The 22,053-nt window shown below is 41.0% G+C and overlaps 1 protein-coding gene across 1 annotated transcript in view; it reads left to right on the top strand.

Annotated features, from left to right (window-relative positions):
- SNAPC1 (small nuclear RNA activating complex polypeptide 1) overlaps positions 1-22,053 on the top strand; it is a 588,252-nt gene that overhangs the window by 374,615 nt on the left and 191,584 nt on the right. The window lies entirely within an intron of this gene.

The following is a 22,053-nucleotide window of genomic DNA, read 5'->3' as shown; positions in this document are numbered from 1 at the left end:
CTCCACCTCTCCAGGGTCTCCTCAACCTATTCCCTACTCCCACTGCAGATCACAGTATCATCCGCAAACATGATAGTCCACGGGGACTCCTGTCTGATTTCATCTGTCAACTTGTCCATCACCATTGCAAATAAGAAAGGGCTCAAAGATGATCCTTGTTGTAATCCCACCTCCACCTTGAATGCATCAGTCACTCCTACTGCAGACCTCACCACTGTCAAACTGCCCTCGTACATATCCTGTATCACTCTTACATACTTCTCTGCCACTCCCGATTTCCTCATACAATACCACAACTCTTCACTAGGCACCCTGTCGTATGCTTTGTCTAAGCCCACAAAGACACAATGCAACTCCTTCTGATCTTCTCTGTACGTCTCCTTCAACGCCGTCAGAGCAAACATCTCATCTGTAGTGCTCTTTCCTGGCATGAAACCATACTGCTGCTCACTTATTGTTACCTCCCTTCTTAACCTAGCTTCCACTACTCTTTCCCATAACTTCATGCTGTAGCTGATCACTTTTATCCCTCTGTAGTTACTACAGCTCTGCACATCACCCTTATTCTTAAAAATTGGTACCAAAACACTTCTTCTCCACTCCTCCGCCATCCTCTCACTTTCCAAGATTTCATTGAACAATCTTGTTAAAAACTCCACTGCCATCTCCTCGAAACACAGGTGTGTCATTTGGACGAACAGCCTTTCCATTCTTCATGCCCTTCATAGCAGTCCTTACTTCCTCATTGCTTATCCATTGTACTTCCTGATTCAGTATACCCACATCATCCAACCTTTCTGTCTCTCTCATTCTCTTCATTCATCAGCCCCTCAAAGTACTCTTTCAATCTGCTCAATGCACTTCTCTCTCTTGTGAGTACATTACTCTTGTTATTCTTTATCACCCTAACCTGCTGCACATCTTTCCCAACTCGATCCCTCTGTCTAGTCAAGTGGTACAGGTCTTTTTCTCCCTCCCTAGTGTCCAACCTTTCATACAACTCACCATACACCTTATCCTTGGCCTTCACCACCTCTTTCCTCATCATACGTCTCATCTCCTTGTACTCCTGTCTACTTTCTTCATCTCTCTCTGACAGACCCACTTCTTCACCAGCCTCTGCCACTCTATACTCTCCTGTACTTCCTCGTTCCACCACCAGGTCTCCTTGTCCTCCTTCCTCTGTCCAGATGTCACACCAAGCACCTTTCTAGCTGTTTCCCTTACCTCCTCTGCTGTAGTTGCCCAGCTGTCTGGTAACTCTTGACTGCCACCCAGTGCCTGTCTTAACTCTTCCCTGAACTCCAGCTCACAATCATCCTTTTTCAACTTCCACCATTTGTTCCTTGGCACTGCCCTCACTCTCTTCCGACTCTTCTTGACTGTCAGCATCATCCTACAGACTATCATCCTGTGCTGCCTAACTATGCTTTCCCATGTCAGCACTTTACAGTTTCCAGTCTCCTTCAGACTTTCCCTCCTGATAGGATATAAATCTGCCTGTTTGCATCTTCCTACACTCTTCTACATCACTCTCTGCTCCTCCCTCTTCTTAAAATACTTACTCACCACAACAATGTTCATCCTTTTCACAAAATCCATTATCTGACCTTCTACATTCCTCTCCTTAATACCATACCTACTCATCCCCTCCATTCCCTTTATCAACATGCCCATTGAAATCTACTCCAATCACCACTTTCTCACCATTGGGTACACTCTCCACCACTTCATCCAGCTCCCTCCAAACTTTTTCTTTCTCATGCATCGTGCACCCAACTTGAGGAGCATGTGCACTAACAGCATTCATCATCATACCATTTCAGCTTCATAAAGATCAGTCTGACACTCTTTTCACCTCCAAAACACTCTTAACATACTGTTCCTTCAGGATAACCCCTACCCCATTTCTCCTCCCATACACACCATAGTAGAACAATTTGAACCCACCTGCAATACACCTGACCTTACTCCCCTTCCATCTGGTCTCTTGCATGCACAATACATCAACCTTCCTTTTCTCCATCATATCAGCTAGCTCTCTCCCTTTACCAGTATTATTGCTAACATTTAAAGTTCCTACCTTCACTTCCATACTCCTAACCTTCTTCCTCTCCTCCTGCCTCCAGGCATGCCTTCCCCCTCTTCTTCTCTGGTATGGAAATCTGTATTGTTGTCTGCATATATGATCTGGCAAATATTTTACACCGGATATCCTTCCTGACGTAATCCTCCTCATTTATCCAGGATTAAGACCATCACAAGGAAATACACTGGTTTATGCAACCCCATTGGCTGGGTTAAATATCTTTATATGTAGATAAACTTCTTTTAGTAAACTAAAAACATGTTAAGTCCTGGTAAAAGCTCTGCAGCAAACTATGACTCGCAGAATAAACATTTCAGGACAAAGCAGTTACAATCAAACAAGTAGATCTGGCCACTAGTGCCATAATAATAGCTTGACAGGTAAGGTCCCAGAAAATAATCACTTTAAAAGTTAAAAATGAAAATAAAAAACAGGTTTATTTCTAACTATTAATGTGATTATTTCCTGCATCTCAGGATTTGTTTTACTTGTTTGGATACTTTGCTTTTAGTGCACTAGAAACTAAAGTATGCAGTCAGGCAGTGGAGGAATGGTGACTGGATTTCTGTGAGGGTATTTCTTTTTTTTCATGAGGATAGGAAGTGAATAGACAAGGAAACCAGGAAGCTGATTTCATAAGCAAGATCATCTTCAGCATAGCTGTGACAGGCTGTGCAAAGCTTGCAGGTGTCTTTTAGTACAATGCAGTAAACATGTGAAATGTACATCTAATCCTAAACTGAGTTAAATGAAATTGGTTTTCAAAAAAAGTAAAGGCTGTACAAAAATTAGTTTCAATAAATGTTGCAGCAAGTAAAACGTGCAATTTGCATAAAGCTGCATAAAAATCTTCATTTTTAAATGTACTTTGTTTGGATTAGACTCCTCTGTCATTTTTGGGGTTTTTTCTGTGCTTGTCATTTCATTTCATATGCTATTACTATCAGTGGACTGCACTTCCTATGGACCTGTATAACTATGCAGGTAGAAATCTTACATTTAAAATCTAAAGCATTTTGGAAATACAGAATCTGAGACATAAATCTATAGTGGATCTGTTTGAGCAGCAGTTAATCTTTGTTTTCTGTAGAATGCAGTGGACTTTTTGGACTCGGACCTCATGTCCAGAGTTAAATGCTAGCGAGTCCTCTACAAATGCTGAATGTTCTTAAAAGTCAGCTCTAGGTAGATTACAGTAATTCTGTAGATAGTGATAGTAAAAGGACCATATAGTAGATAGCTAGTATTTTTTTTCTTACCATGTGTCTCTGTAAACATCCTATTTTGTATTCCTCTATGTAGTTGTATATCTACTTATGTATTTACGTTTGAGCGTGCATCGCCTAATTTTAATTATTTAAGTAAGGAATTTTATTATTCAGCTTCAGAAACTTCTGGTTGGTGGTTTATTAATTACTTTATGGGTGTTTATACATAATTGGTGACTTGTTAACTAATGGCTTCTGCTCTTTGAAGAGAGACTGTTTTAACCATATCTACCAAGTAACTATATTATGATTAGCTTATTTTAAACAAGGACAGTAAATGTGTTCTTGCTGTGGTGGATTAGTGGTAGCTGCTGCCATTGAGTCACCATAAAGACAAGAGAAGGGGTACTGATCCTAGAATGATGTCATTAGTCCTCCTGAAAGTGTGTGTGTGTGTGTGTGTGTGTGTGTGTGTGTGTGTGTGTGTGTGTGTGTGTGTGTGTGTGTGTGTGTGTGTGTGTGTGCGTGTGTGCGCGTGTGTGCGCGTGTGTGTGCGTGTGTGTGTGTGCGTGTGTGTGTGAGTGAGAGTGTGTGAGTGTGTGCGCACAATATTATCTTGGCCAGGTTTGATATACTAGTAGCTAGATAGCACGGGAAGACATTGGGCTGAGAGCAAGGTTGGTGAAATCCTGGAAAACAAGTGGTTATAACTCTGCTGTATAACTGTTCAGTGTAAAGCTTGCTAAGGTGTGGCATGTGTTAGTCATAATTTGAGCCACCATTGTGCATTTGCAATGTGCTGTGTATTAATTAGTGGCAGTGGTCTGGATCATAAGAACATAACCCTCTGTGTGACAGTAGCCATATTATCACTTTCAATACCGGTTTGTCTATCCTGTATAAACAGATGGTGTGGTAACCCATGGGAAAAGGGCAAATGGTTTGCACAAACATTTTTGATGGTTTATATAAGTATTTTAAGCTCCTGCAAAAAGAAGAAAAGACTGTTTATAAATTCTCTGATAATAGCTATGGGTCTGCTGTCTGTTCATTAACCAACACATTACATTATATTTAATTTTCATGTTAGGAGCAATGTACTTGTGTAGTCCACCCTTTAAGTGTGTTTAACATTCTGCATTTCCCTCACCCTTTCAACATGCCTCACATGCCCTCTTGACTGTGCATCTTTAATTACCTTTTCACTATACAGTGCAGTGGTGCAGCGGTTAATGTTGTCGCATCACAGCAAGAAGTTCTCCAGTTCGATTCTTGGCTGGGGAGCCTTCTGTGCGGAGTCTGCATATCCTCCTTGCATTCGCATGGGTTTCCTGCCACATTCCAAAGACATGCATCTGGATCGTTTCTCCCCAGGCCCCTGCTGAAAATAGGCTCTGTCCTAGTCAGACTTTCCCGGTCAACAGTGATAATTAAATTAAATAATCAATCGATCAATCCAGAATTCCATTCCATGGGTCCAGAGCTCTCCTTCCATTCTACCACAACCCCTTTTCCCATTTTTTCACATGGGGGTTGGGGTGTCGCTTCAGCAATGACAATCATCTACAGCAAAGATTCACACCCTTTGTGTGTAAAACTCTTTTGTATATCCAGAGTTAGTACCTACCTACAGTCTTCTTTCTCCTCTTCCCTTCTAGTTTAGTATGACTACTTTGCATCAACTTGAGATTGTCTTTTGCACCCGTATCTTATCCTCTTATCTCTTCTGGTCTGTAATTAGAAGAGCTCTGCCTTCTTTGCTGTCTGGTCATATCCTTTCCCCTCCATCTCCTACACTTTTTTCGGTAGCTTTCCTCTTGTCTTCTTATAAAAACCTTATGTCTTCGTTCTTTTATGCCCTCCATTATTTAAAGTGAGGCCTGATCTGTGGAAACATTGGCTGTTTGCTTCTGGAGTTGTCTTGCTGAAGGTTAACTTCGACTTCAGATTCAACTTTAACTTTATTATAGTGCTTGTTTCCTAAGCACTTAAATGTGCATCAGAGTGGAAACAATGCAAAGAAAACAATTGAAAAAGGATGATTGTTACAAATATGTAGTAATTTTCACTGAAAGAGCTCTGAGGAAAGTACCAGAAGAAATGTAAAAAAATGACAGATGAACAGATTACTTCAGTTAACAAAATAACAACACAGCAGCACAGAATTTAATAATCAAGTCAGGCCACCATTTAAATTATACACTTCCTGCTGCTAGTGCACCAGTGATGTCCAAAGTTGTAATATTCAAGGCTTCATACAACTGCCCAATATATCCCATTGTTTCATGAGAAAGATAAAGCAAAATAAGGACAAAAAATATTCAAAAGTGGCCAGGTGCTAATGGAACACAAAACGTATAGAGGAGCTCTCTGAGCATGTAGCCCAGGCCGGTATGACCCTGACTTTGAGTAGTATCTTACCCTCACCAAGAATGATGCCACAATATGAAGACAAGATGATCAATTTCAACAATTGGCTTAAGTATTGGTGTCATTCAAAGGGGATCCAATGCCTGTCAGCCTGGGATGACATGCTCAACAAGCCACGATGCTTCGCTAGGGACAGCTTGCACATGTCACCCCTGGGCTTTCGGATATTGGCAAAGGCTCTTGCTACCCCCATAGTGCCTTTTTTAGGCAAGGCTCAAAAGACAAACCCACCTCCATAGGTATCACAAGGGATAAGAAACTAAGAGTAATGCTACTCAATGCCAGAAGTCTAAACCTCAAGATGCACGCACTCGAAACTCTCCTTAGCATGGAGAACATCGATATCTGTGCAGTAATAGAAACCTGGTTCAAGGCTCCCGAGAGCACCCCAGCACTACCAGGTTATACCTCATACCATGCTTTTCGGCCCCAAAAGTTGGACCGAACCACAAAAGGAGGGGGAGTATCAATATTCGTCAAAGATACCCACACCTCCAGATTGGTAGCACAGCACGAAGCATCAGAGACTATCCATGTGCAACTAACAGTGGGTAAAACTGCTTTCCAGTTTATAGCCTGCTACAGACCACCTTCCCAAACCCAGGAATCCCACTCGGCCTTCCTGAGAACACTGGAAAATATGAAGGTCTCTCCAAACACCATTATATTGGGCGACTTCAACTACCCAAACATAGACTGGGAGCATTACTCTAGCTCCAACACCCTAGCCCAAAGGTTCCTAGAATTTATAAACTCAAATGCTATGGAACAACTTGTTACCACTCCCACAAGAGGGGAAAACATACTGGACCTGATCTTCATCAACATGGGGACTCTATGCTCCAGACCAGAAGTGTATCCCTCACTGGTAAGATCAGACCATAAACTAATCTCACTGGATATTCACATCCCGACCCCACCTCCTGCCCAGAAAACCACAGTGAAAAACTTCTCTAAAGCAAATTTCACACTCCTCAAAACTGAGGTGGAATCCTTCAAAGCCCCCAGGCCTGTTGAAAATACGGCCCAGACAGCAGAATCCTTTATAAACGCATTTTATGAACACCTTCAGGAATGCATGGATCATGCAATCCCAAATAAAACCAAAACCCAATCCTCCAAAGGCAGACGTCCTGTCTGGTGGACCCCAGCCATAAACAAACTATGCAATCGAAGGAGGAAGCTACTACATGATAGAGCAAAATCCCAAAAAGGGATGGCATCTCTGATCAGTATTAGCAAAAAACTACGGGCACTCATAAAATCGTCTAAGGCCAACTTCGAAAGAAAAATTGCACTGGACACTAAGGATAATCACAAGGCTTTCTTTAGTTATGTTAGGAACCTGGGTGGGAATTCCCAGATATGCTCAGAATTAGTCCACAATGACAAAAAATACACCGAACCCACAGACATTGCCAACATCCTAGCTGACAGGTTCAGCGCAAACGTCTTCCCCCCCTCCCCAGCAAAAGGGCAAATATGTATCCCAGCAGAGTGCTGCCCCCATGACATCTCAGATGCTCAAGTAAGAGCCGCCCTCTCCAAAGCAAAAAACACAGCATCAATGGGACCAGACCGTGTCCCGGGCTGCGTCCTACATGAACTCCAAGAAGAGCTAAGCCCAAACATAAAACTACTGTTGAATCTCAGCCTTACTACAGGATATGTACCTAAAGAGTGGAGTACAGCAACAGTGGTCCCTCTCCACAAAGGTGGTGCCTCAACGGATCCTGGAAACTATCGCCCCATAAGCCTGACTAGCTTGGTCTGCAAAGCTATGGAAAAGATCATCATGGACCTCATAAATAAAGATATTGGGGACCTACAGACACTGGATCCTGCCCAGTTCGGCTTTGTTAAGGGCAGGTCCTGCCTCTTAAACCTGGTTGATTTCTTTGAAACAGTCACCAAGGCCATTGACTAGGGGAAGGTGGTCCACACAGCCTACCTGGACCTCGCAAAAGCCTTCGATACAATACCCCACTTGGGCATTATAGATAAGCTCACCAGCTTAAATATAAACCCCTATGTCACTAAATGGGTTGCAAACTGGCTCAAGGACAGAACCCACATGGTTAGAATTGCTGGAGCCATGTCAGACTCCAAACCAGTTACAAATGACATCCCACAAGGCACAGTCCTGGGACCTCTCTTATTTGGTATATATTTCTCGGAGGTACAGGCCAACACGGAAGGACTGTGGCTGACCAAGTTCGCAGATGACTGCAAACTGGGCACCATAATCGACTCTCCAGCCGACACAAGCATCCTCCAAAAGGGCCTCATAGAAACAGACAACTGGTGCCAGAGCCATGGCCTCAAGGTAAACACCAAAAAGTGTATAGTCATCCCCTTTGGCAAAAACAAAGTGCCTACAAATTACCACATAGGTGGTAATCCATTAAGTACAGAAGAAGCAATTAGGGACCTGGGGACCCAAGTTGATAGCAATCTCTCATTTTACAACCACGTGGCCAAAGTGGTTAGAAAAACATTTTATATAGCCCACCTAATCATGAAGGGATTCACATCTAGATCAGGGGAGGTCATCGTGCCTCTTTACTCCTCCCTCATCAGGCCCATAATTGAGTACAATGCCCCTTTTGGGATGTACCTTACCAGACACCTGCAGCAACTGGAAAGACCCCAAAAGTACCTCACCAAGAGGATCAAAGGGCTCAAATAGATGTCATATGCTGCCTGGTTAAAGAAACTCCAGCTCTACTCAGTGGCATACTGCCTGCTCAGAGGCGATCTGTGCCTGACGTATAAAGCCATGTCCAACCCGGAATTAATGGACATGCTGCACCTCAGAAAATCCAAATCCCATCGAGCTACGTGCTCCAGAGACTTGAACCCCAGCACTGAAATAAATAGGACATGCTGGAGGGACAGATTCATAACCCAGAGGCTCCCTTCACTCTGGAATAAAATCCCAGTCCAGGTTAGGCAGAGCCTCTCATTGACTGTCTTCAAGAGGGATCTTGATGAGTGGATGGGAGATCGTAGGTTTACGCCGGGTATCACTTCTGTGTCACTGTTAGACAGAGGCACAGTATACTAACCTTGAAAAAGGGCATAGCAAAATTAATTTAAAATGGGTGGCGAAAGCCAAACAGACTCTGGCTAGGCTTATAAATGCCCTAGGGCAGATAGCCTAGTGTGAACCGATGAACCTATGAACAGCATGTCGCACTTGCATACAGGGTGTAGTTAGAATTGGTCAATGCCTAGAAAATTCCAATAAACAATGAACTTGATGGACGTACTGCAGCAGCACAAGGTCAGTTTCTTTGAGTGTCAACTGGAGAGCTCCTCCAAAAGTTGGCTAAACATCTTAAAATGACATTTGGAAAGCATCTTCCGCAAAACTGAAATTACCAGTCTGAGGATGACATCTGCAGAGCTGTAACATAACAAGCTGGAATTCTGAGTAGAGTTGAAGTAGTTCAGTACACGTAAGAAGGCTCACACCTCTTAATGATGTCAACATTATGCCACACCAGAAGCAACAACGTTGTAATCCATATATTGTAAGTGAGAGGTACTCAGATTGGAATAACAAGCATAGGCAGGCAACCACTACCATCTACTGTCCTGCCCTTTTCCCCTTTCCAGGTACACCTTAACACTCTGCTGTTACTTGTACTGTTCCTCTTGGTCTAGTTTAGTGTTTTAAACACTTCAGATCTGTTTCATTGTTCACTGTTAGTTCCACTCACCTGTGGTGAGACTTCATACCACGGTCCCTGTGACTCAAGTTCAGTACTTCGTATGTGAAAGATTACTGTGGTGATATGCCCTAGTAATTCAAAAAAATCACCACTGCCACGGCTGGAAGTCACACTTTGAAGATTTTTATTAAGAATTACAGACGATTGAGCGCTTTCTTCCCTACATACAGGGATTTCATCAGAATCTACATTCATTCCCATTTTCCCCAATAAATACTTAATTCAAACCATGATGTCACTCATTACAAAAATTGATAGGATAAATTTAAAGTGCAAGGTGCATGTTAAAACCATGTTAAAAAATATGTTTAATATATGTGGTGATATGCCAACAGGGTTGTAGCTGCTCTTATAAATGAAGTAATTAATTTATTTGAATTTGTTCTAATGAAGTCTCTTGAGTGGACGAAAGTGCTTAATGAATAATAACATTTTTTTCATGTATTGTGGGCAACATGTTTTATATTTTGATTACCCCAGTATTGTGGCTTGGAAACTGTTTTTGGAGGCATTAACCTCAAATGCCACTTTTATGCTCACTTAGCCTGTCCCATTCCTTCCTTAGATTCTTCCTGCATCTTTCACTGCTGTTTGTAACTCTGTGTCATCTGGAAAGAAGTAGATCTTCTTTTTTTATTCCATCTGATTGCAACGCTTTAAAGCTTGATGGACCCAAGAATAACCTCTGTGGTACTCTAATAGTCACTGTCTCTATTCACATAATCGTCCTTTTCATCACAACCTTTTTTTATCTTACACTCTAGCCATTCTGTAGTCTACCTCCATCTGAGACTTTGGTGAAGTCCAGGTAGATCACTTCCGCTTGTTCTCTCCAGGCAAGTTTTCCTGTGTACCAGACATAAGACTCTTTATCATGCTTGACTGACAGCTTCTTCTGACTGTAAATCTAAAATGATTGTTTTCCTGGTGATTGTTGCCCTGTAGGAAAGCAGCCAGCCTTTCCCTTTGGATTTCTTCTGTGATTTTCCCTGCCACAGATGTAAAGTTACTAGGCCTATAGCTTTGAATACATCTCTTTGCCCTTTTGCTCAAGCGCACCATACCTGATTTATTGCAGTCCTTAGACACATGTCCACTATTTACAGACCTGTTGAAAGTCTCCATCACAGAAACTTGCTTGCTTACTGCCCAGATCTCTAAGGGCCCTCTGAAGCAGCCCATCTGGTAATTTTGGTTTATCCTCTTTAAAGGCAGCAAGTTTCTTCTCCACCATCTTTCTCTGTCTGTCATGGCGCCTTTTTTGTTATCTCCACTCTTCCTTTCATCACTTTCAGGATGGGGCCATGCCATTCCTTTCCCTTATGAAATCTGAAGTGAGGTACTCATTCATTGCCTGTGCTTTTCTCAGACTTCTTGTGATCTTTTTTATATCTACACAGCCCTAGCTGGTGTATTTCTTCCTCCTTTCTGCTGTAAACCTAAAATGTTCCTGTACCCCCTTGGTGATTTTTGCCTGCTAATTCCATTTCACCTTGTACCTCTGCTGCCCTTACCCTCATTGTTGCCCTGCTGGTTGCATTAATTCATATTAGCTCCTCATTGTCCTAACCCTCTCCTTTCCGCCCCTTGTAGTCTGTATATTTTGATTGGAGCCGCATTGTCCTTCACTTTTTTCCTATTCCCCAAGCTCTTGTTCATGGCTGAGTGCTGTATCCCTTACTCATTTTAGGGGATGCACAGAAGCATGTTTCTTCTGTTTGCCCTGAGTACCCTGATTCATTGTTAAAGCTCTCTCTCCACTCATCATAATCTGCTTCCAGAAAATCCTTTGCCATTGTCTTCATATTTTAGCCTACACACATGCTTTAAAAGAACACTTTGGTGTTATTCCTGTTGGCTTATGGTGCCATCAGTTGGATGTCTATGACCTCTCTGCTTGGTTGCAGTTATATCTACTATTACCATCTGTAGATCAATATATGTGTGTATACCTCTAAGAAGCTATCCGAGGGCTTTCGCAAGTGTGTAAATACTGAGCACGTGCAAGCCTGACTGCCATTTTGTAATTAGCTGGTGAGATGTAAGCATGTATATATGTAAGCTCTGTTTGTTAACTAGTTTGTTCATATTTAATAATGCTGCCATCCATCCTGATATGTTTGTATGTATTAAAGCATCTGAACAAAACCCCAAGCCTTCTTGTTATACATATTAGAGATGGATGAGCGACTTGGTTTCAGAAGTGGCTTATCTAAAACGACATGAAGTGAGTATAAGGGGCATGGAGTCAGAAACTGCTTGGCCAAGACGATTTAAAGCCCTTGGAAGTGGTAAATGGAAGAGTGGAGACAGCCTAAATGTGCAAACTTCATAAAACAGGTCAGAAACAAATTTCCGATATTAAAACTTGCTCAGCACTATTTCTTTTCGCATATGTAACAGGGCGTATAGAACATTCCAAGTAATTTTCACATAAACAGATATGTGCGATATTGGTAAAAAATATTCGAGTTACTATGGAAAAATGTTTGAAATAAAGTCAGAATCACATAAAACGAATACAATGAAGAGAAACTACCGCATTTTCATAAAGCATATTTATTTTTCATATTAAGCAAAGATATTTGAGTTATTAGAAGTGCATAAAGTGTTTGCATGTTTGTGCAGTGTTACAGTAAAGCTATTTTGAAAAGTACGGCCATTACAAGGCATATTTCGCAAACTACAGCCATTACAAGGCATATTTCACAAAGTACAGCTATTGCAAAGCATATTTCGCAAAGTACAGTATTTTGAAGAGTTTATTGTGTATTTAAATGTTGTTATAAGCTCACAGAACTGTCTGTTCATAATTACAAGGGCCATATTTTCAGTGTGTTTGTGTATACTTTGTGGGCATGGCAGATGGATTTTGATAACCCAACGCACTTGTGTTTGACAGTAATATTGCTGAGAAATGGAGAGTGAGCAAGAGTACATTTCCATACAGGCTGCATTTTCTGATAAAGATGACCATACAAAGATATTTATTGTGCTTACTTTAGCTGGGTCAGAAGCCATTGAAAGGGAATGCTTATTTGTGTATGCACCTGCTATCTATACAGGAGAGGGGGAAACTGTCATATTGTTGTACCAGTTGAGTCAAGGAAGGACCCACAATGCTTAAAACATAAATTTAGAGAAATGTGTAACCCCCCCAGACAAATGTTACAATGGAAAGGCACTTATTTTATACAAGGGATCAAAAGCCTGATGAAACTTTTGTAGCATGAATAACTGACTTGAGAAATAAGGCTAAAACATATAGATTTGGTGACTTAAGGGATGAGTTGATAAAGGACAGACTTGTGTGTGACATAAATGATGATGCTGTGAGAAGGATTTTGTTTTGTGACAGTGATTTAACTTTGAATAAGGCCATTGAGATTTGTCAGATATACAAGCTCACAGAAAAGCACAGCAATATGCTTATAAATGAGAACAGCTCTAGATGGCACAGTGATAAAGCTCATGTTGAATGTATGCAGCACATTATTATGAGAAACAGGCCCAAGCACATAGCAGCAACTGTAACCCCTGCAGCACACACTGGTAAACCCCAGAACTTTCTAGCAAATTCCAGACTTTGCACAGTTAGTGAAGCATAATAGTGAGTCAGCAAGCTCAAAGCTTTGGCCTTAACCTAGTATCATTGTCAGCTGTCATAATTGTGGTAGAAGCCATGAATGTAAAAGAGAAAAGTGTTTAGCTTTTGGTCAACAGTGCCATAAATGCAATAAATGGAGTCATTTCAAAAGTTTTTGTAACTCAAAAGGCCCACATTTGTTTTTACCAAAACTGAACATTTTAAGAAACGAGTTGATAGTGGCAACCATATTCTTTATGTTGATGGTGTGTCAGTGCTTCATGAAACGGTCAGTGCAGTAGATTTAAGGGCAAAGAGTGAAGTATTTTGTACTGTTCAGATAAATGGAAAACCCATAGAGCTCAAAGTTGACACAGGTTCTAAGTGCAATGTTATGTCTGCAGAAACATTTGCTAGAGTGAGTAAAGGTGAAAGGCTTGATTTGGCAAGGTGTGCAAAACCTGTTGCTTATGGAGGTGAAGAAATTCAAACCAAAGGCTGAGTAGTGCTTTTATGTTACTGTGCTGGAAGAAGCTACGACTTGTTATTTTATGTGGTCAAGAGCCACGTCCAGTCATTATTAGGGCTCAGAGGCGGTTTGAAAATGGGACTGCTTTCATTTAACAAGGAAGTCCACCAAGTTAGCTAAACCACTACTCTAATTTTGCCCAGCACATTTTTTCTACGTATGCTGATCTTTTCAAGGACAAACTAGGCAAACTTCCAGTTGTGTACTTCATGAAGTTAGACCTAGAAGTCACTCCAGTTATTAGGCCAGCATGAAAAGTTCCAGTAGCCATGCAAGACAGAGTAAAAGCCCAACTAGATAAAATTTTGCAACAAAGTGTGATTTGTCCAGTTGAAACTCAGACTGTATGGGTGTCTTCCATGGTGGTAACTTGTAAGAAAAGCTCAGATGACAACATAATATATATTGATCCATGAGATTTGAACAAAAGTCTAAAAATACCTCATCATCCAATGCACACTGTTGAAGAAGTCACAGCCTTGATGCCAAATGCCACTATTTTTTCTGTCTTAGATGCAGAGTTTATTTTGGCAAATTCAGCTTGATGAGAAATCATCATTGTTCACTACTTTCAGTACTCGGTTTGGTAGGTACAGATTTTTGAGAATATCAGTTGGAATAAGTTCTGCAAGTGAAGTCTTTCAACGTGCAATGGAGCAATTTTTTTCTAGGTATCCTTCTGCTATTATAGTAGACAACATGCTAGTAGGTGGTCATGATGAAGCAGAACATGACATAAATCTCAGAAAAGTTCTGGAAAGGACATGTCAGGTGTATCTTAAGCCCAATCCATGCAAATGCAAGTTCAGGCTACAAGAAGTTACTTATGTTGGTCATTTATTTTCCAGTACAAGCCTATGACCAGACCCTTCAAAACAAACAGCCATTCTCTAGATGCTAGCTCCAGACAACGTTCAAGCCCTGCAACTTTTTTTTAACACAGTCAACTACCAAGGCGAGTTCATTCCAGACTTGATAAAACTTTCAGCAGTACTCGGAGAGATAACACAAAAAGTTATATCCTGGTCTTGGTTAGAGCAACACCAAAGAGCATTTGATGTCCTGAAACAGAGAATTGCAAGTCCACCAACACTCAGATACTAGGATGTTCACAAACCAGTTACACTTTCCTGTGATGCTTCGAAAGAAGAGATCAACTTGTTGCCTATGCATCGAGAACTCTTACCCAAACTGAGATGCAATATGCCCAGATTGAAAAAGAGCTTTTGGCAATTGTGTTTGCATGTTCGAAGTTCCATGATTATGTTTATGGTAGACCTGTCTAGAACAAAAACACCACCAACCATTAGTCACTGTCCTGAGAAAGCCAATGCATTCAGCTCAAGGCAGATTGCAACAAATGATGCTGACACTGCAAAAGTACAATTTCAATCTTGTCTCCAAGAAAGGCAAACTTCTTTATCTTGCTGATACATTATCCAGATTGCACAGAAACACCACAGAACAGCATGAGAATCAGAACCTTGATTTTTTTTTTCTCAAAATCTTTTTATTTTTCAAATTCAGTTGAATAAATTCCATAGTATTTGTATATAACATCTTAAATTAACTATGTACACTATTTACATCAGCCTGACACTATAACAGAGCTCAATATATACAATTACTTTATAGGTATAACAATCCAGTTATCTGAGTGTATCTGTTCAGTTATTGTAAAGTGTCACTTAATGATAAGACTTTTTTCCATGGATTGTTAATAAATGGCTTAGGATGAATCCTTATTTTTTTTTTATTTTAATTTCCAACAATGCTGTGGTCTTCAGTAGGCTGTAGAAGTCTTCCAAAGTCGGTATTGTGTTTCTGTTCCATCTTCTTGTTATACACTTCCTTAAGATTGCAAGTATTGTCCAAACTAGATACATATTTGACTCATTCAAATGAGGACCTTCATACACATTTAATAATACTAGAGCTTTAGATAAGTAAAATGATTTATTAAATAAAGCTAGTCAGAAGTTTTTAATACCATTCCAAAATAGCTTAATTTTAACACAGTCGAAAAAAATTATTCCAATCTGCATTATTTGCTCACACCTCCAACATATTCCCTCTGTGGAAGAATTAATTTTAGTAATTCTATCTGGAATAAAGAATGCTCTGTGCAAGCATTTCCAATTAAAAACTTTCCAGTATTGTGTAAATGATGTATGTTTTATTGATGATAAAATATTTGTTTTAATTTCTTCAGTTATCTGTAATGAGTGTCCTTTTGTTATATAATTCCAATATGAAGATTTGGGTGTTGTTTTATAATTTACCAGTGTCGTGTAAAATTTTGAAATACTATTTCCCATGTCATAATCATTATATATGATTTCTTATAGGTATTTTGTAAGTTTAGGTATTTCTTTAAATGAAGAATTACTAATTATTCTGCATAAATCGAATACGTCAAAACGCTTTGCATAGTTAGCCAATCTTGTTGTGGAATTTTGTATGTTGGTTCTATTGTTTGCATATCCAGAACTTTTACTTCTTTGATACATTGAAACCAACAAACAAATCCTTTCTGTTCCCATGAATTAATTATTTCTCTGTATATTTTATGTGGATAGCTCTTTGTAACTATGAATGGTGTTAAATGATCAAACCAGATTTTTAAATCTATATTTGCATTAATAATTTTCCTAAATGAGTCAATGTAATAATTATGAGTTTTAGTGGGCTTAGTTATGTTATATTACATACTAATACATAATATGTGCCATGGCAAATTATTTTTATCTATTTGAATTTTTTTTTTGTAAATCAAATTCATTTATTGATATTAGAGTTAGTAATTCTTTCCAATTTGCAGAATAATTTGGACTTATCCAATCTGAGATATTGATGCTTTTATATATGTTTCTATATCAGGAAACTTTAATCCTCCCTGAGTTCCATGGTCTGATGATGTATTAAAGCTATTCTGTTTCTTTTGGGAAACAATAAAAATTTTATTAAGCATGAGTTTATTTCTTTAAGTATATTCCTTTCTGGTAACAGTTGTATTGTCAAGGCTATGTATAGGATCTTGGGTAGTAAAACCATTTTTATTAACTGTAGTCTATCTTCAAATGTTAATATTATTTTGTTCCATTTTTCCACAGAGATTTTAAATGTATTGATGATGTCATTGTAGTTTTTTGAGACTTATTCATTATTATCCTTGCATAACTCAATTCCCAGATATTTTAAGGTAGATTCTTGTTTCCCTATAATGTGATTCCCCTTCATCTACAATTCTTTTTTTTTTTATTTAAAAATACAAATTTTGATTTTGATATACTGAAATGGAGTTCTGAAGTCCTGTAAAACGTGTCAATTAAAATATATATCTCTTCTAATGTCTCTTTTGTTTTAGATAATGTTAATAATATGTCATCAGCAAAGAGCATTACTTTAGAATTGTATTGTTCCCAAACATCTACTCCTTTGATTTTTGTATGGTTACATATTGAATCTGCCAATATTTCAGTAGCCAAAGCAAATAGAATTGGTGACATGGGACATCCTTGTTTTGTACCCTTTGTTATATGTATGGATTCAGAGGTGAAATGACCTGGCTTAACATACGCTAAATTATTTGTATATATATTCTTTAGTAGTTGAACAAAGGAAGGAGGAAGTTCAAATAACACCAGCATTTTGAATAAATAGTCCCAATTTAGGGAATCAAATTTTCTTTATCTAAGCCAATTATGAGTGTTTCTTTATTTTCTTTATTAATATAATCTGTAAGAGAAACTACCCTTTTAATATTGCCATGTGTGTGTCTATGATATATAAATCCAGTTTGATCATTATTTATTGTTTTAGATACTGGTATTCTCATTCTGTAAGTTAATATTGTCATAAACATCTTATAGTCATTATTTAACAATAATATAGGTCTATATGAGGTACAGAGGTTTAGGGATTTGTTTTCCTTTAGGATTGGTATGATTAAGGAACATCTCCAAGAGGGTGGTATTAGGCTTGTGACTGAATTTCTAATAGAGTTTTATGGAAGAGGGATAGTATCTTTGAAGGAAAAAAGTTTATATATTTCCATAATTATGCCATCCATACCTGGAGCTTTATTATTTTTACCCTCTTTTATTGTAGCTGTAATTTCTTTGTATGATATGCTTGCAGGTCTAGTTTTAATTTTCTAGTATTTTTTTATATTACAACATTTTTCATCTATATTTAATTGATCAATTTGTATATTTTCTTTTTGGAAATGTTCCATATAGTGATTTCTGTAGGCATCAAGAATGTCACCTATATCCAATACATTTTTCCCTTTCTTTTCATGGAAGATACTTTTAATGTTATTAGCTTTTGATTGTATTTTGATTCTTGTGGATAAATTATGTAGATTTTTGGGAGAATTGGCCAATGTATTAATTTTTAGTTTTTCTAAAGCTAAACTAGTTTTATGTGTTGGAATTTTGTTGTATTTATTGTTTAATACTTTTAGTTTCTTTTTCATCTCCAAATGATTTTGATTTTTTTTTCAGCTTTTGCTGGCAGAAGTTTGGATTGTAGATCTAATAATTCAGAATCCCATTCTCTGTTTTTTTATGCCAAGTTAAGGGTTTACCATATATGTAAGTGTTTAATGAGTCCCATATCATTATTTTATATCTATGGTGTGATTAATATCTAAGAAGAACTGTAATTCAAATAACCATGGTTTGAACTCTTTAATTTTAGATGTTAAGTTGTCAATCTCGCCTTCATTCTTGTTGGATGGGTTCGGAGCCGATCCTCGGCTCCGACTCGGCATTTGCTAAGCTCGAGAGTCACTTTTACCAGCTCGAGGCAGCCCCATATCCCATGATGCAAGGCGGTAATTACCTAGATCTCGTTTGCCGCTTCGCTAATGAGGTCATCCTTTTTACCAGCTCCTGGTAAGTGATATTTTTCTAACTTTTTTTCAGGTTTTAAGAGCCTAAAACCCTAATTGTTGGTCCCTTTAGTATCCATTCTTTCCTCAGTGTACTTTCACTTAGCTCCATAACCCTTTTTTGTCCTAGTTCTTTAGTTTAGTTTTTCGGGCCTTAGGCCTTTCCCACCCTCACAGTTCCTGTCAGGATTCCCTCAGGTGTGTGTGTGTGTTGTGTCACTTTACTTTATAACTATTTTGTTAGTTATTATTAATATATTTTTAGTTGTTTGTGTCTTGATTGGACTGATTGGTGTGTGTGAGTGTTTAAGCACCTAGATATGTCCAAAGATACTAGGGTCTCCGGTTTCAAGAAGTGTGACTCGTGCTGTCAGAAGATGTCTCTGACAGACGGTCACACTTCTTATATTTATTGCCTAGGACCCCTACACCTGCAGGACTCCTGTGCTATATGTCATTCTTTCAGCCAGAGAGTCCTGCAGGAACGTAGAAATAAGTTGATCCTTAGGGGTCTACTTAAACCAGAATGCTCCCCGGCTAAAGTCGGCTCCGGGAAGCCCTCTAAGCCACCCAAGACCCAGGCTTCGGTGTCCAAGTCTGTGGTCTTGGTTCCGACTCCGCTGGAGTCGACATCGGCTCCTTCTGGAGCTGATCCTTCCTTGTTGGAAGCTTCTGTGCCGGCGCCTATCGGCGCCGATACCTTGGCTTCAGCACTGGTGTCTGCTCAGTCTGGAGCCGACACCCCAGCGTCGAAGCATGTCTCGGCTCCGGCTGGAGCCGAGATATCTTTGTCTCCTCTCGGAGCCGAACATTCCTCGGCTCCGATGGCTCCGTCCAAAAAGAGGTCTAGATCTCCTTCTTTGGAATCTATTCACTCGGCTCCAGCATACCCCTTGCTTTCGGAGCGGAGCCATCGGAGCCGATCATCGAGGTCTTCCAGGCTTTCAGACCATGATTTAGAGAGAGTGGTAAGTAGGCTATTAAAGTCACAGGCACTAGCCCAGATGCTCCATAGCCCGTCTCATCAGACGTCAGCTATTATACATCCCCCTGAAATTCCTCCTTCGACTCTCCTACAGAGCTCGGAGCCGGAGATTATTGGTACCGTGACTGCTGCTGCGTCGGAGCCGATACCACACTTCTCGGCTCCTTCGTCCTCCACTCCTATCTCCTCCTTGAGACCTTCCTTGGAGGGATCCGGGCGTCGGGCTTCCTTGGTTGGTTCCGAGGGGGCGAGTGGCATCGGACCCTTGTCCGACCCCGTTCTCCCTCTCGGAGCTTCGGCCTTGGTGAGCTCGGCCCCGACATCTGCTTCGGAGCCTTCCCTTTCGGTGGGACCAGGGATCCCTGTTTCTTCGGAGCAGGATCTCTCGGCTCTCCCTGGGAGGGGAGCCTTCAAGGTGATGAGGAGTGTGCTAGCCCCAGAACTTAGCCAGCAGTCGGTTCCTTTAGCTCCTCCCTCTATGGTGCCTGTAGATGCCTCTTCCCGCTCTCTTGCTCCCGGACCCAGAGATCCATCGCCCCAGGTTTCCCCATTGGGAAGGACTTCCTCTTCCGAGGATTCTCCTGATCCTTCAGGTGGACCCCCGCATAAGAGGACCTGCAAGAGGAAGCATTTAGACTCCCCTGAGTCTACAACATCAGATACCGATTTAGATGAGTCGGAGGGGTCCCCAAGATCTCCCTCTGAGGATGTCTCCTTTTCAGACATCCTTGAGCTCCTGAAACAGAGGGGGAACTGGCCCTCCATTAACCCCTCCAAGGATGAATCGGTATACCTGGAGGCCTTTGGATCTCGACCCTCCACCTCCTGGGTGTCTCCGCCTTTTGACCCTCTTATGGAGGTCATAGCTCGAAAGGTGTGGGCATCTCCTGATTCGGTGGAACCAGTCCCTAGGAGACCTTCAAAATTTATTACGGCCCCTGCAGAAAAGCAGTTTCTTACTAAAGGTGTCCCGGTTGATGCCATGGTGGTGGCGGCCGCCACTAAGAAGGAACTTGCAGATCCCTCCGTACCAGTCCATCCTCCTAACAAAGAATCCAGGGCTATGGACAGGTATGGTAAGCGGATGTTTTCCTCAGCGACCTTTGCTATGCGTTCGCTGAATTATTTATGTCACTTCACCAGACTTCAAAGGGACATCCTTAAATAATTAGGTGAAGTAGTACAGGATCCTTCAGCAGCAGGGGGTCAGGAAAAGATTGCTTCTCAGCTGGAAATCCTTAACTCCATAACCAACTCCTCCATGCGGCTCATTTCTTATGCAGCCGATGGGGCGAGTAGAGCTGCAGGCACAGGAGTGGCTCTCAGACGTCAGTCCTGGATGCGGCTCTGTAATTTTGCAGACCCCTTTAAGGCGTCCTTCACAAACTCTCCCTTTGAGTCAACTTTGTTTGGCCCTCAGGTGAAGGACATGTTGACCAGGTGTGAGCAAGATGGCAAGACTCTTTCTGCCGTAGGAGTCTGTTTCTCCACTCCTTCTAGACCTTACCCCAAAGGTCAGAAGGGAGGGAAAATGTGGTTCCGAAAATCACAAGGAGTCATGCCTGACGCACGTGGTCAGTTTACCCCCAGAGGCAGAGAGGGGTAATAATAACAGATGCCGCCCTAGGGGCAGAGGGGGTCCGCAGAACCAGGGCTCCAGAGAGCCTCTCTCTGACAAGCCCTTCCAGCATCCCTGAGGTGTTGCCCGACTGCCCACCCTTGGAGGCAGTCGGGGGAAGATTGTCACTGTACCCAGAAGCCTGGTTTTCCCTCTCTCAAGACAAATGGGTACAGTCGATCATATCCGAGGGTTACAAGATTCCTTTCGAGGAAAGCCCCTTCCCTCAAAAAGGTTCCCTTCCAGACGTACCACCCGGTCTAAGGGAAATTGCAAGATTAGAGGTGTCAAAGCTTCTAAGGAAAAGAGCCATCCAGCCAGTACCAAAAGATCATTTAGAGTCTGGAATCTACTCAAGGTTCTTTTTGGTCCCCAAGAAGACGGGAGACTGGAGACCAATATTAGACCTCAGCAGACTAAACAAGTCTGTCAAAAAGACAAGATTTCGGATGGTCACACTTCAATCGATTTTGCCCTTTCTGGGCAAAGACAACTGGATGTGCTCTATAGACCTTCAGGATGCGTACTATCACATAAAAATCCACAGACGCTCCAGAAGGTTTCTCCGCTTTCGGCTGGGGACCAGTCATTTTCAATTCAGAGCCCTGCCCTTTGGTCTCACTACAGCCCCCAGAGTGTTCACCAAATGCATGGCAGTGGTCACGGCTCACCTGAGACGTCTAGGATTCCAGGTGTTTCCATATCTCGATGACTGGCTCCTCTCAGCCACCACCAGGCATCAACTCATCCGAGCCAGAGACTACACCTTACGTCTCTGCAGTCAATTGGGAATTTCGGTAAACTTTGAAAAGTCCTCCTTATCGCCCTGCCAATCTATTACCTTTATAGGCGCAAATCTAGACACTACTCGCAAACCTAACAAGTCAGAGAATCCTAGATATCCAAAAACCACGTTCGAATCATCCTTGCCAGCAAAAAGGTACATGCCAGGCTGGTTTTGAAAGTGTTGGGCC

Source organism: Protopterus annectens, chromosome 6.part0 (assembly GCF_019279795.1).
Source record: "Protopterus annectens isolate FY-2018-M chromosome 6.part0, PAN1.0, whole genome shotgun sequence".
Lineage (NCBI taxonomy): Eukaryota > Metazoa > Chordata > Ceratodontiformes > Protopteridae > Protopterus > Protopterus annectens.
Note: the sequence above shows the minus strand (reverse complement) of the source record. Positions and strands in the feature narration are given on the sequence as shown.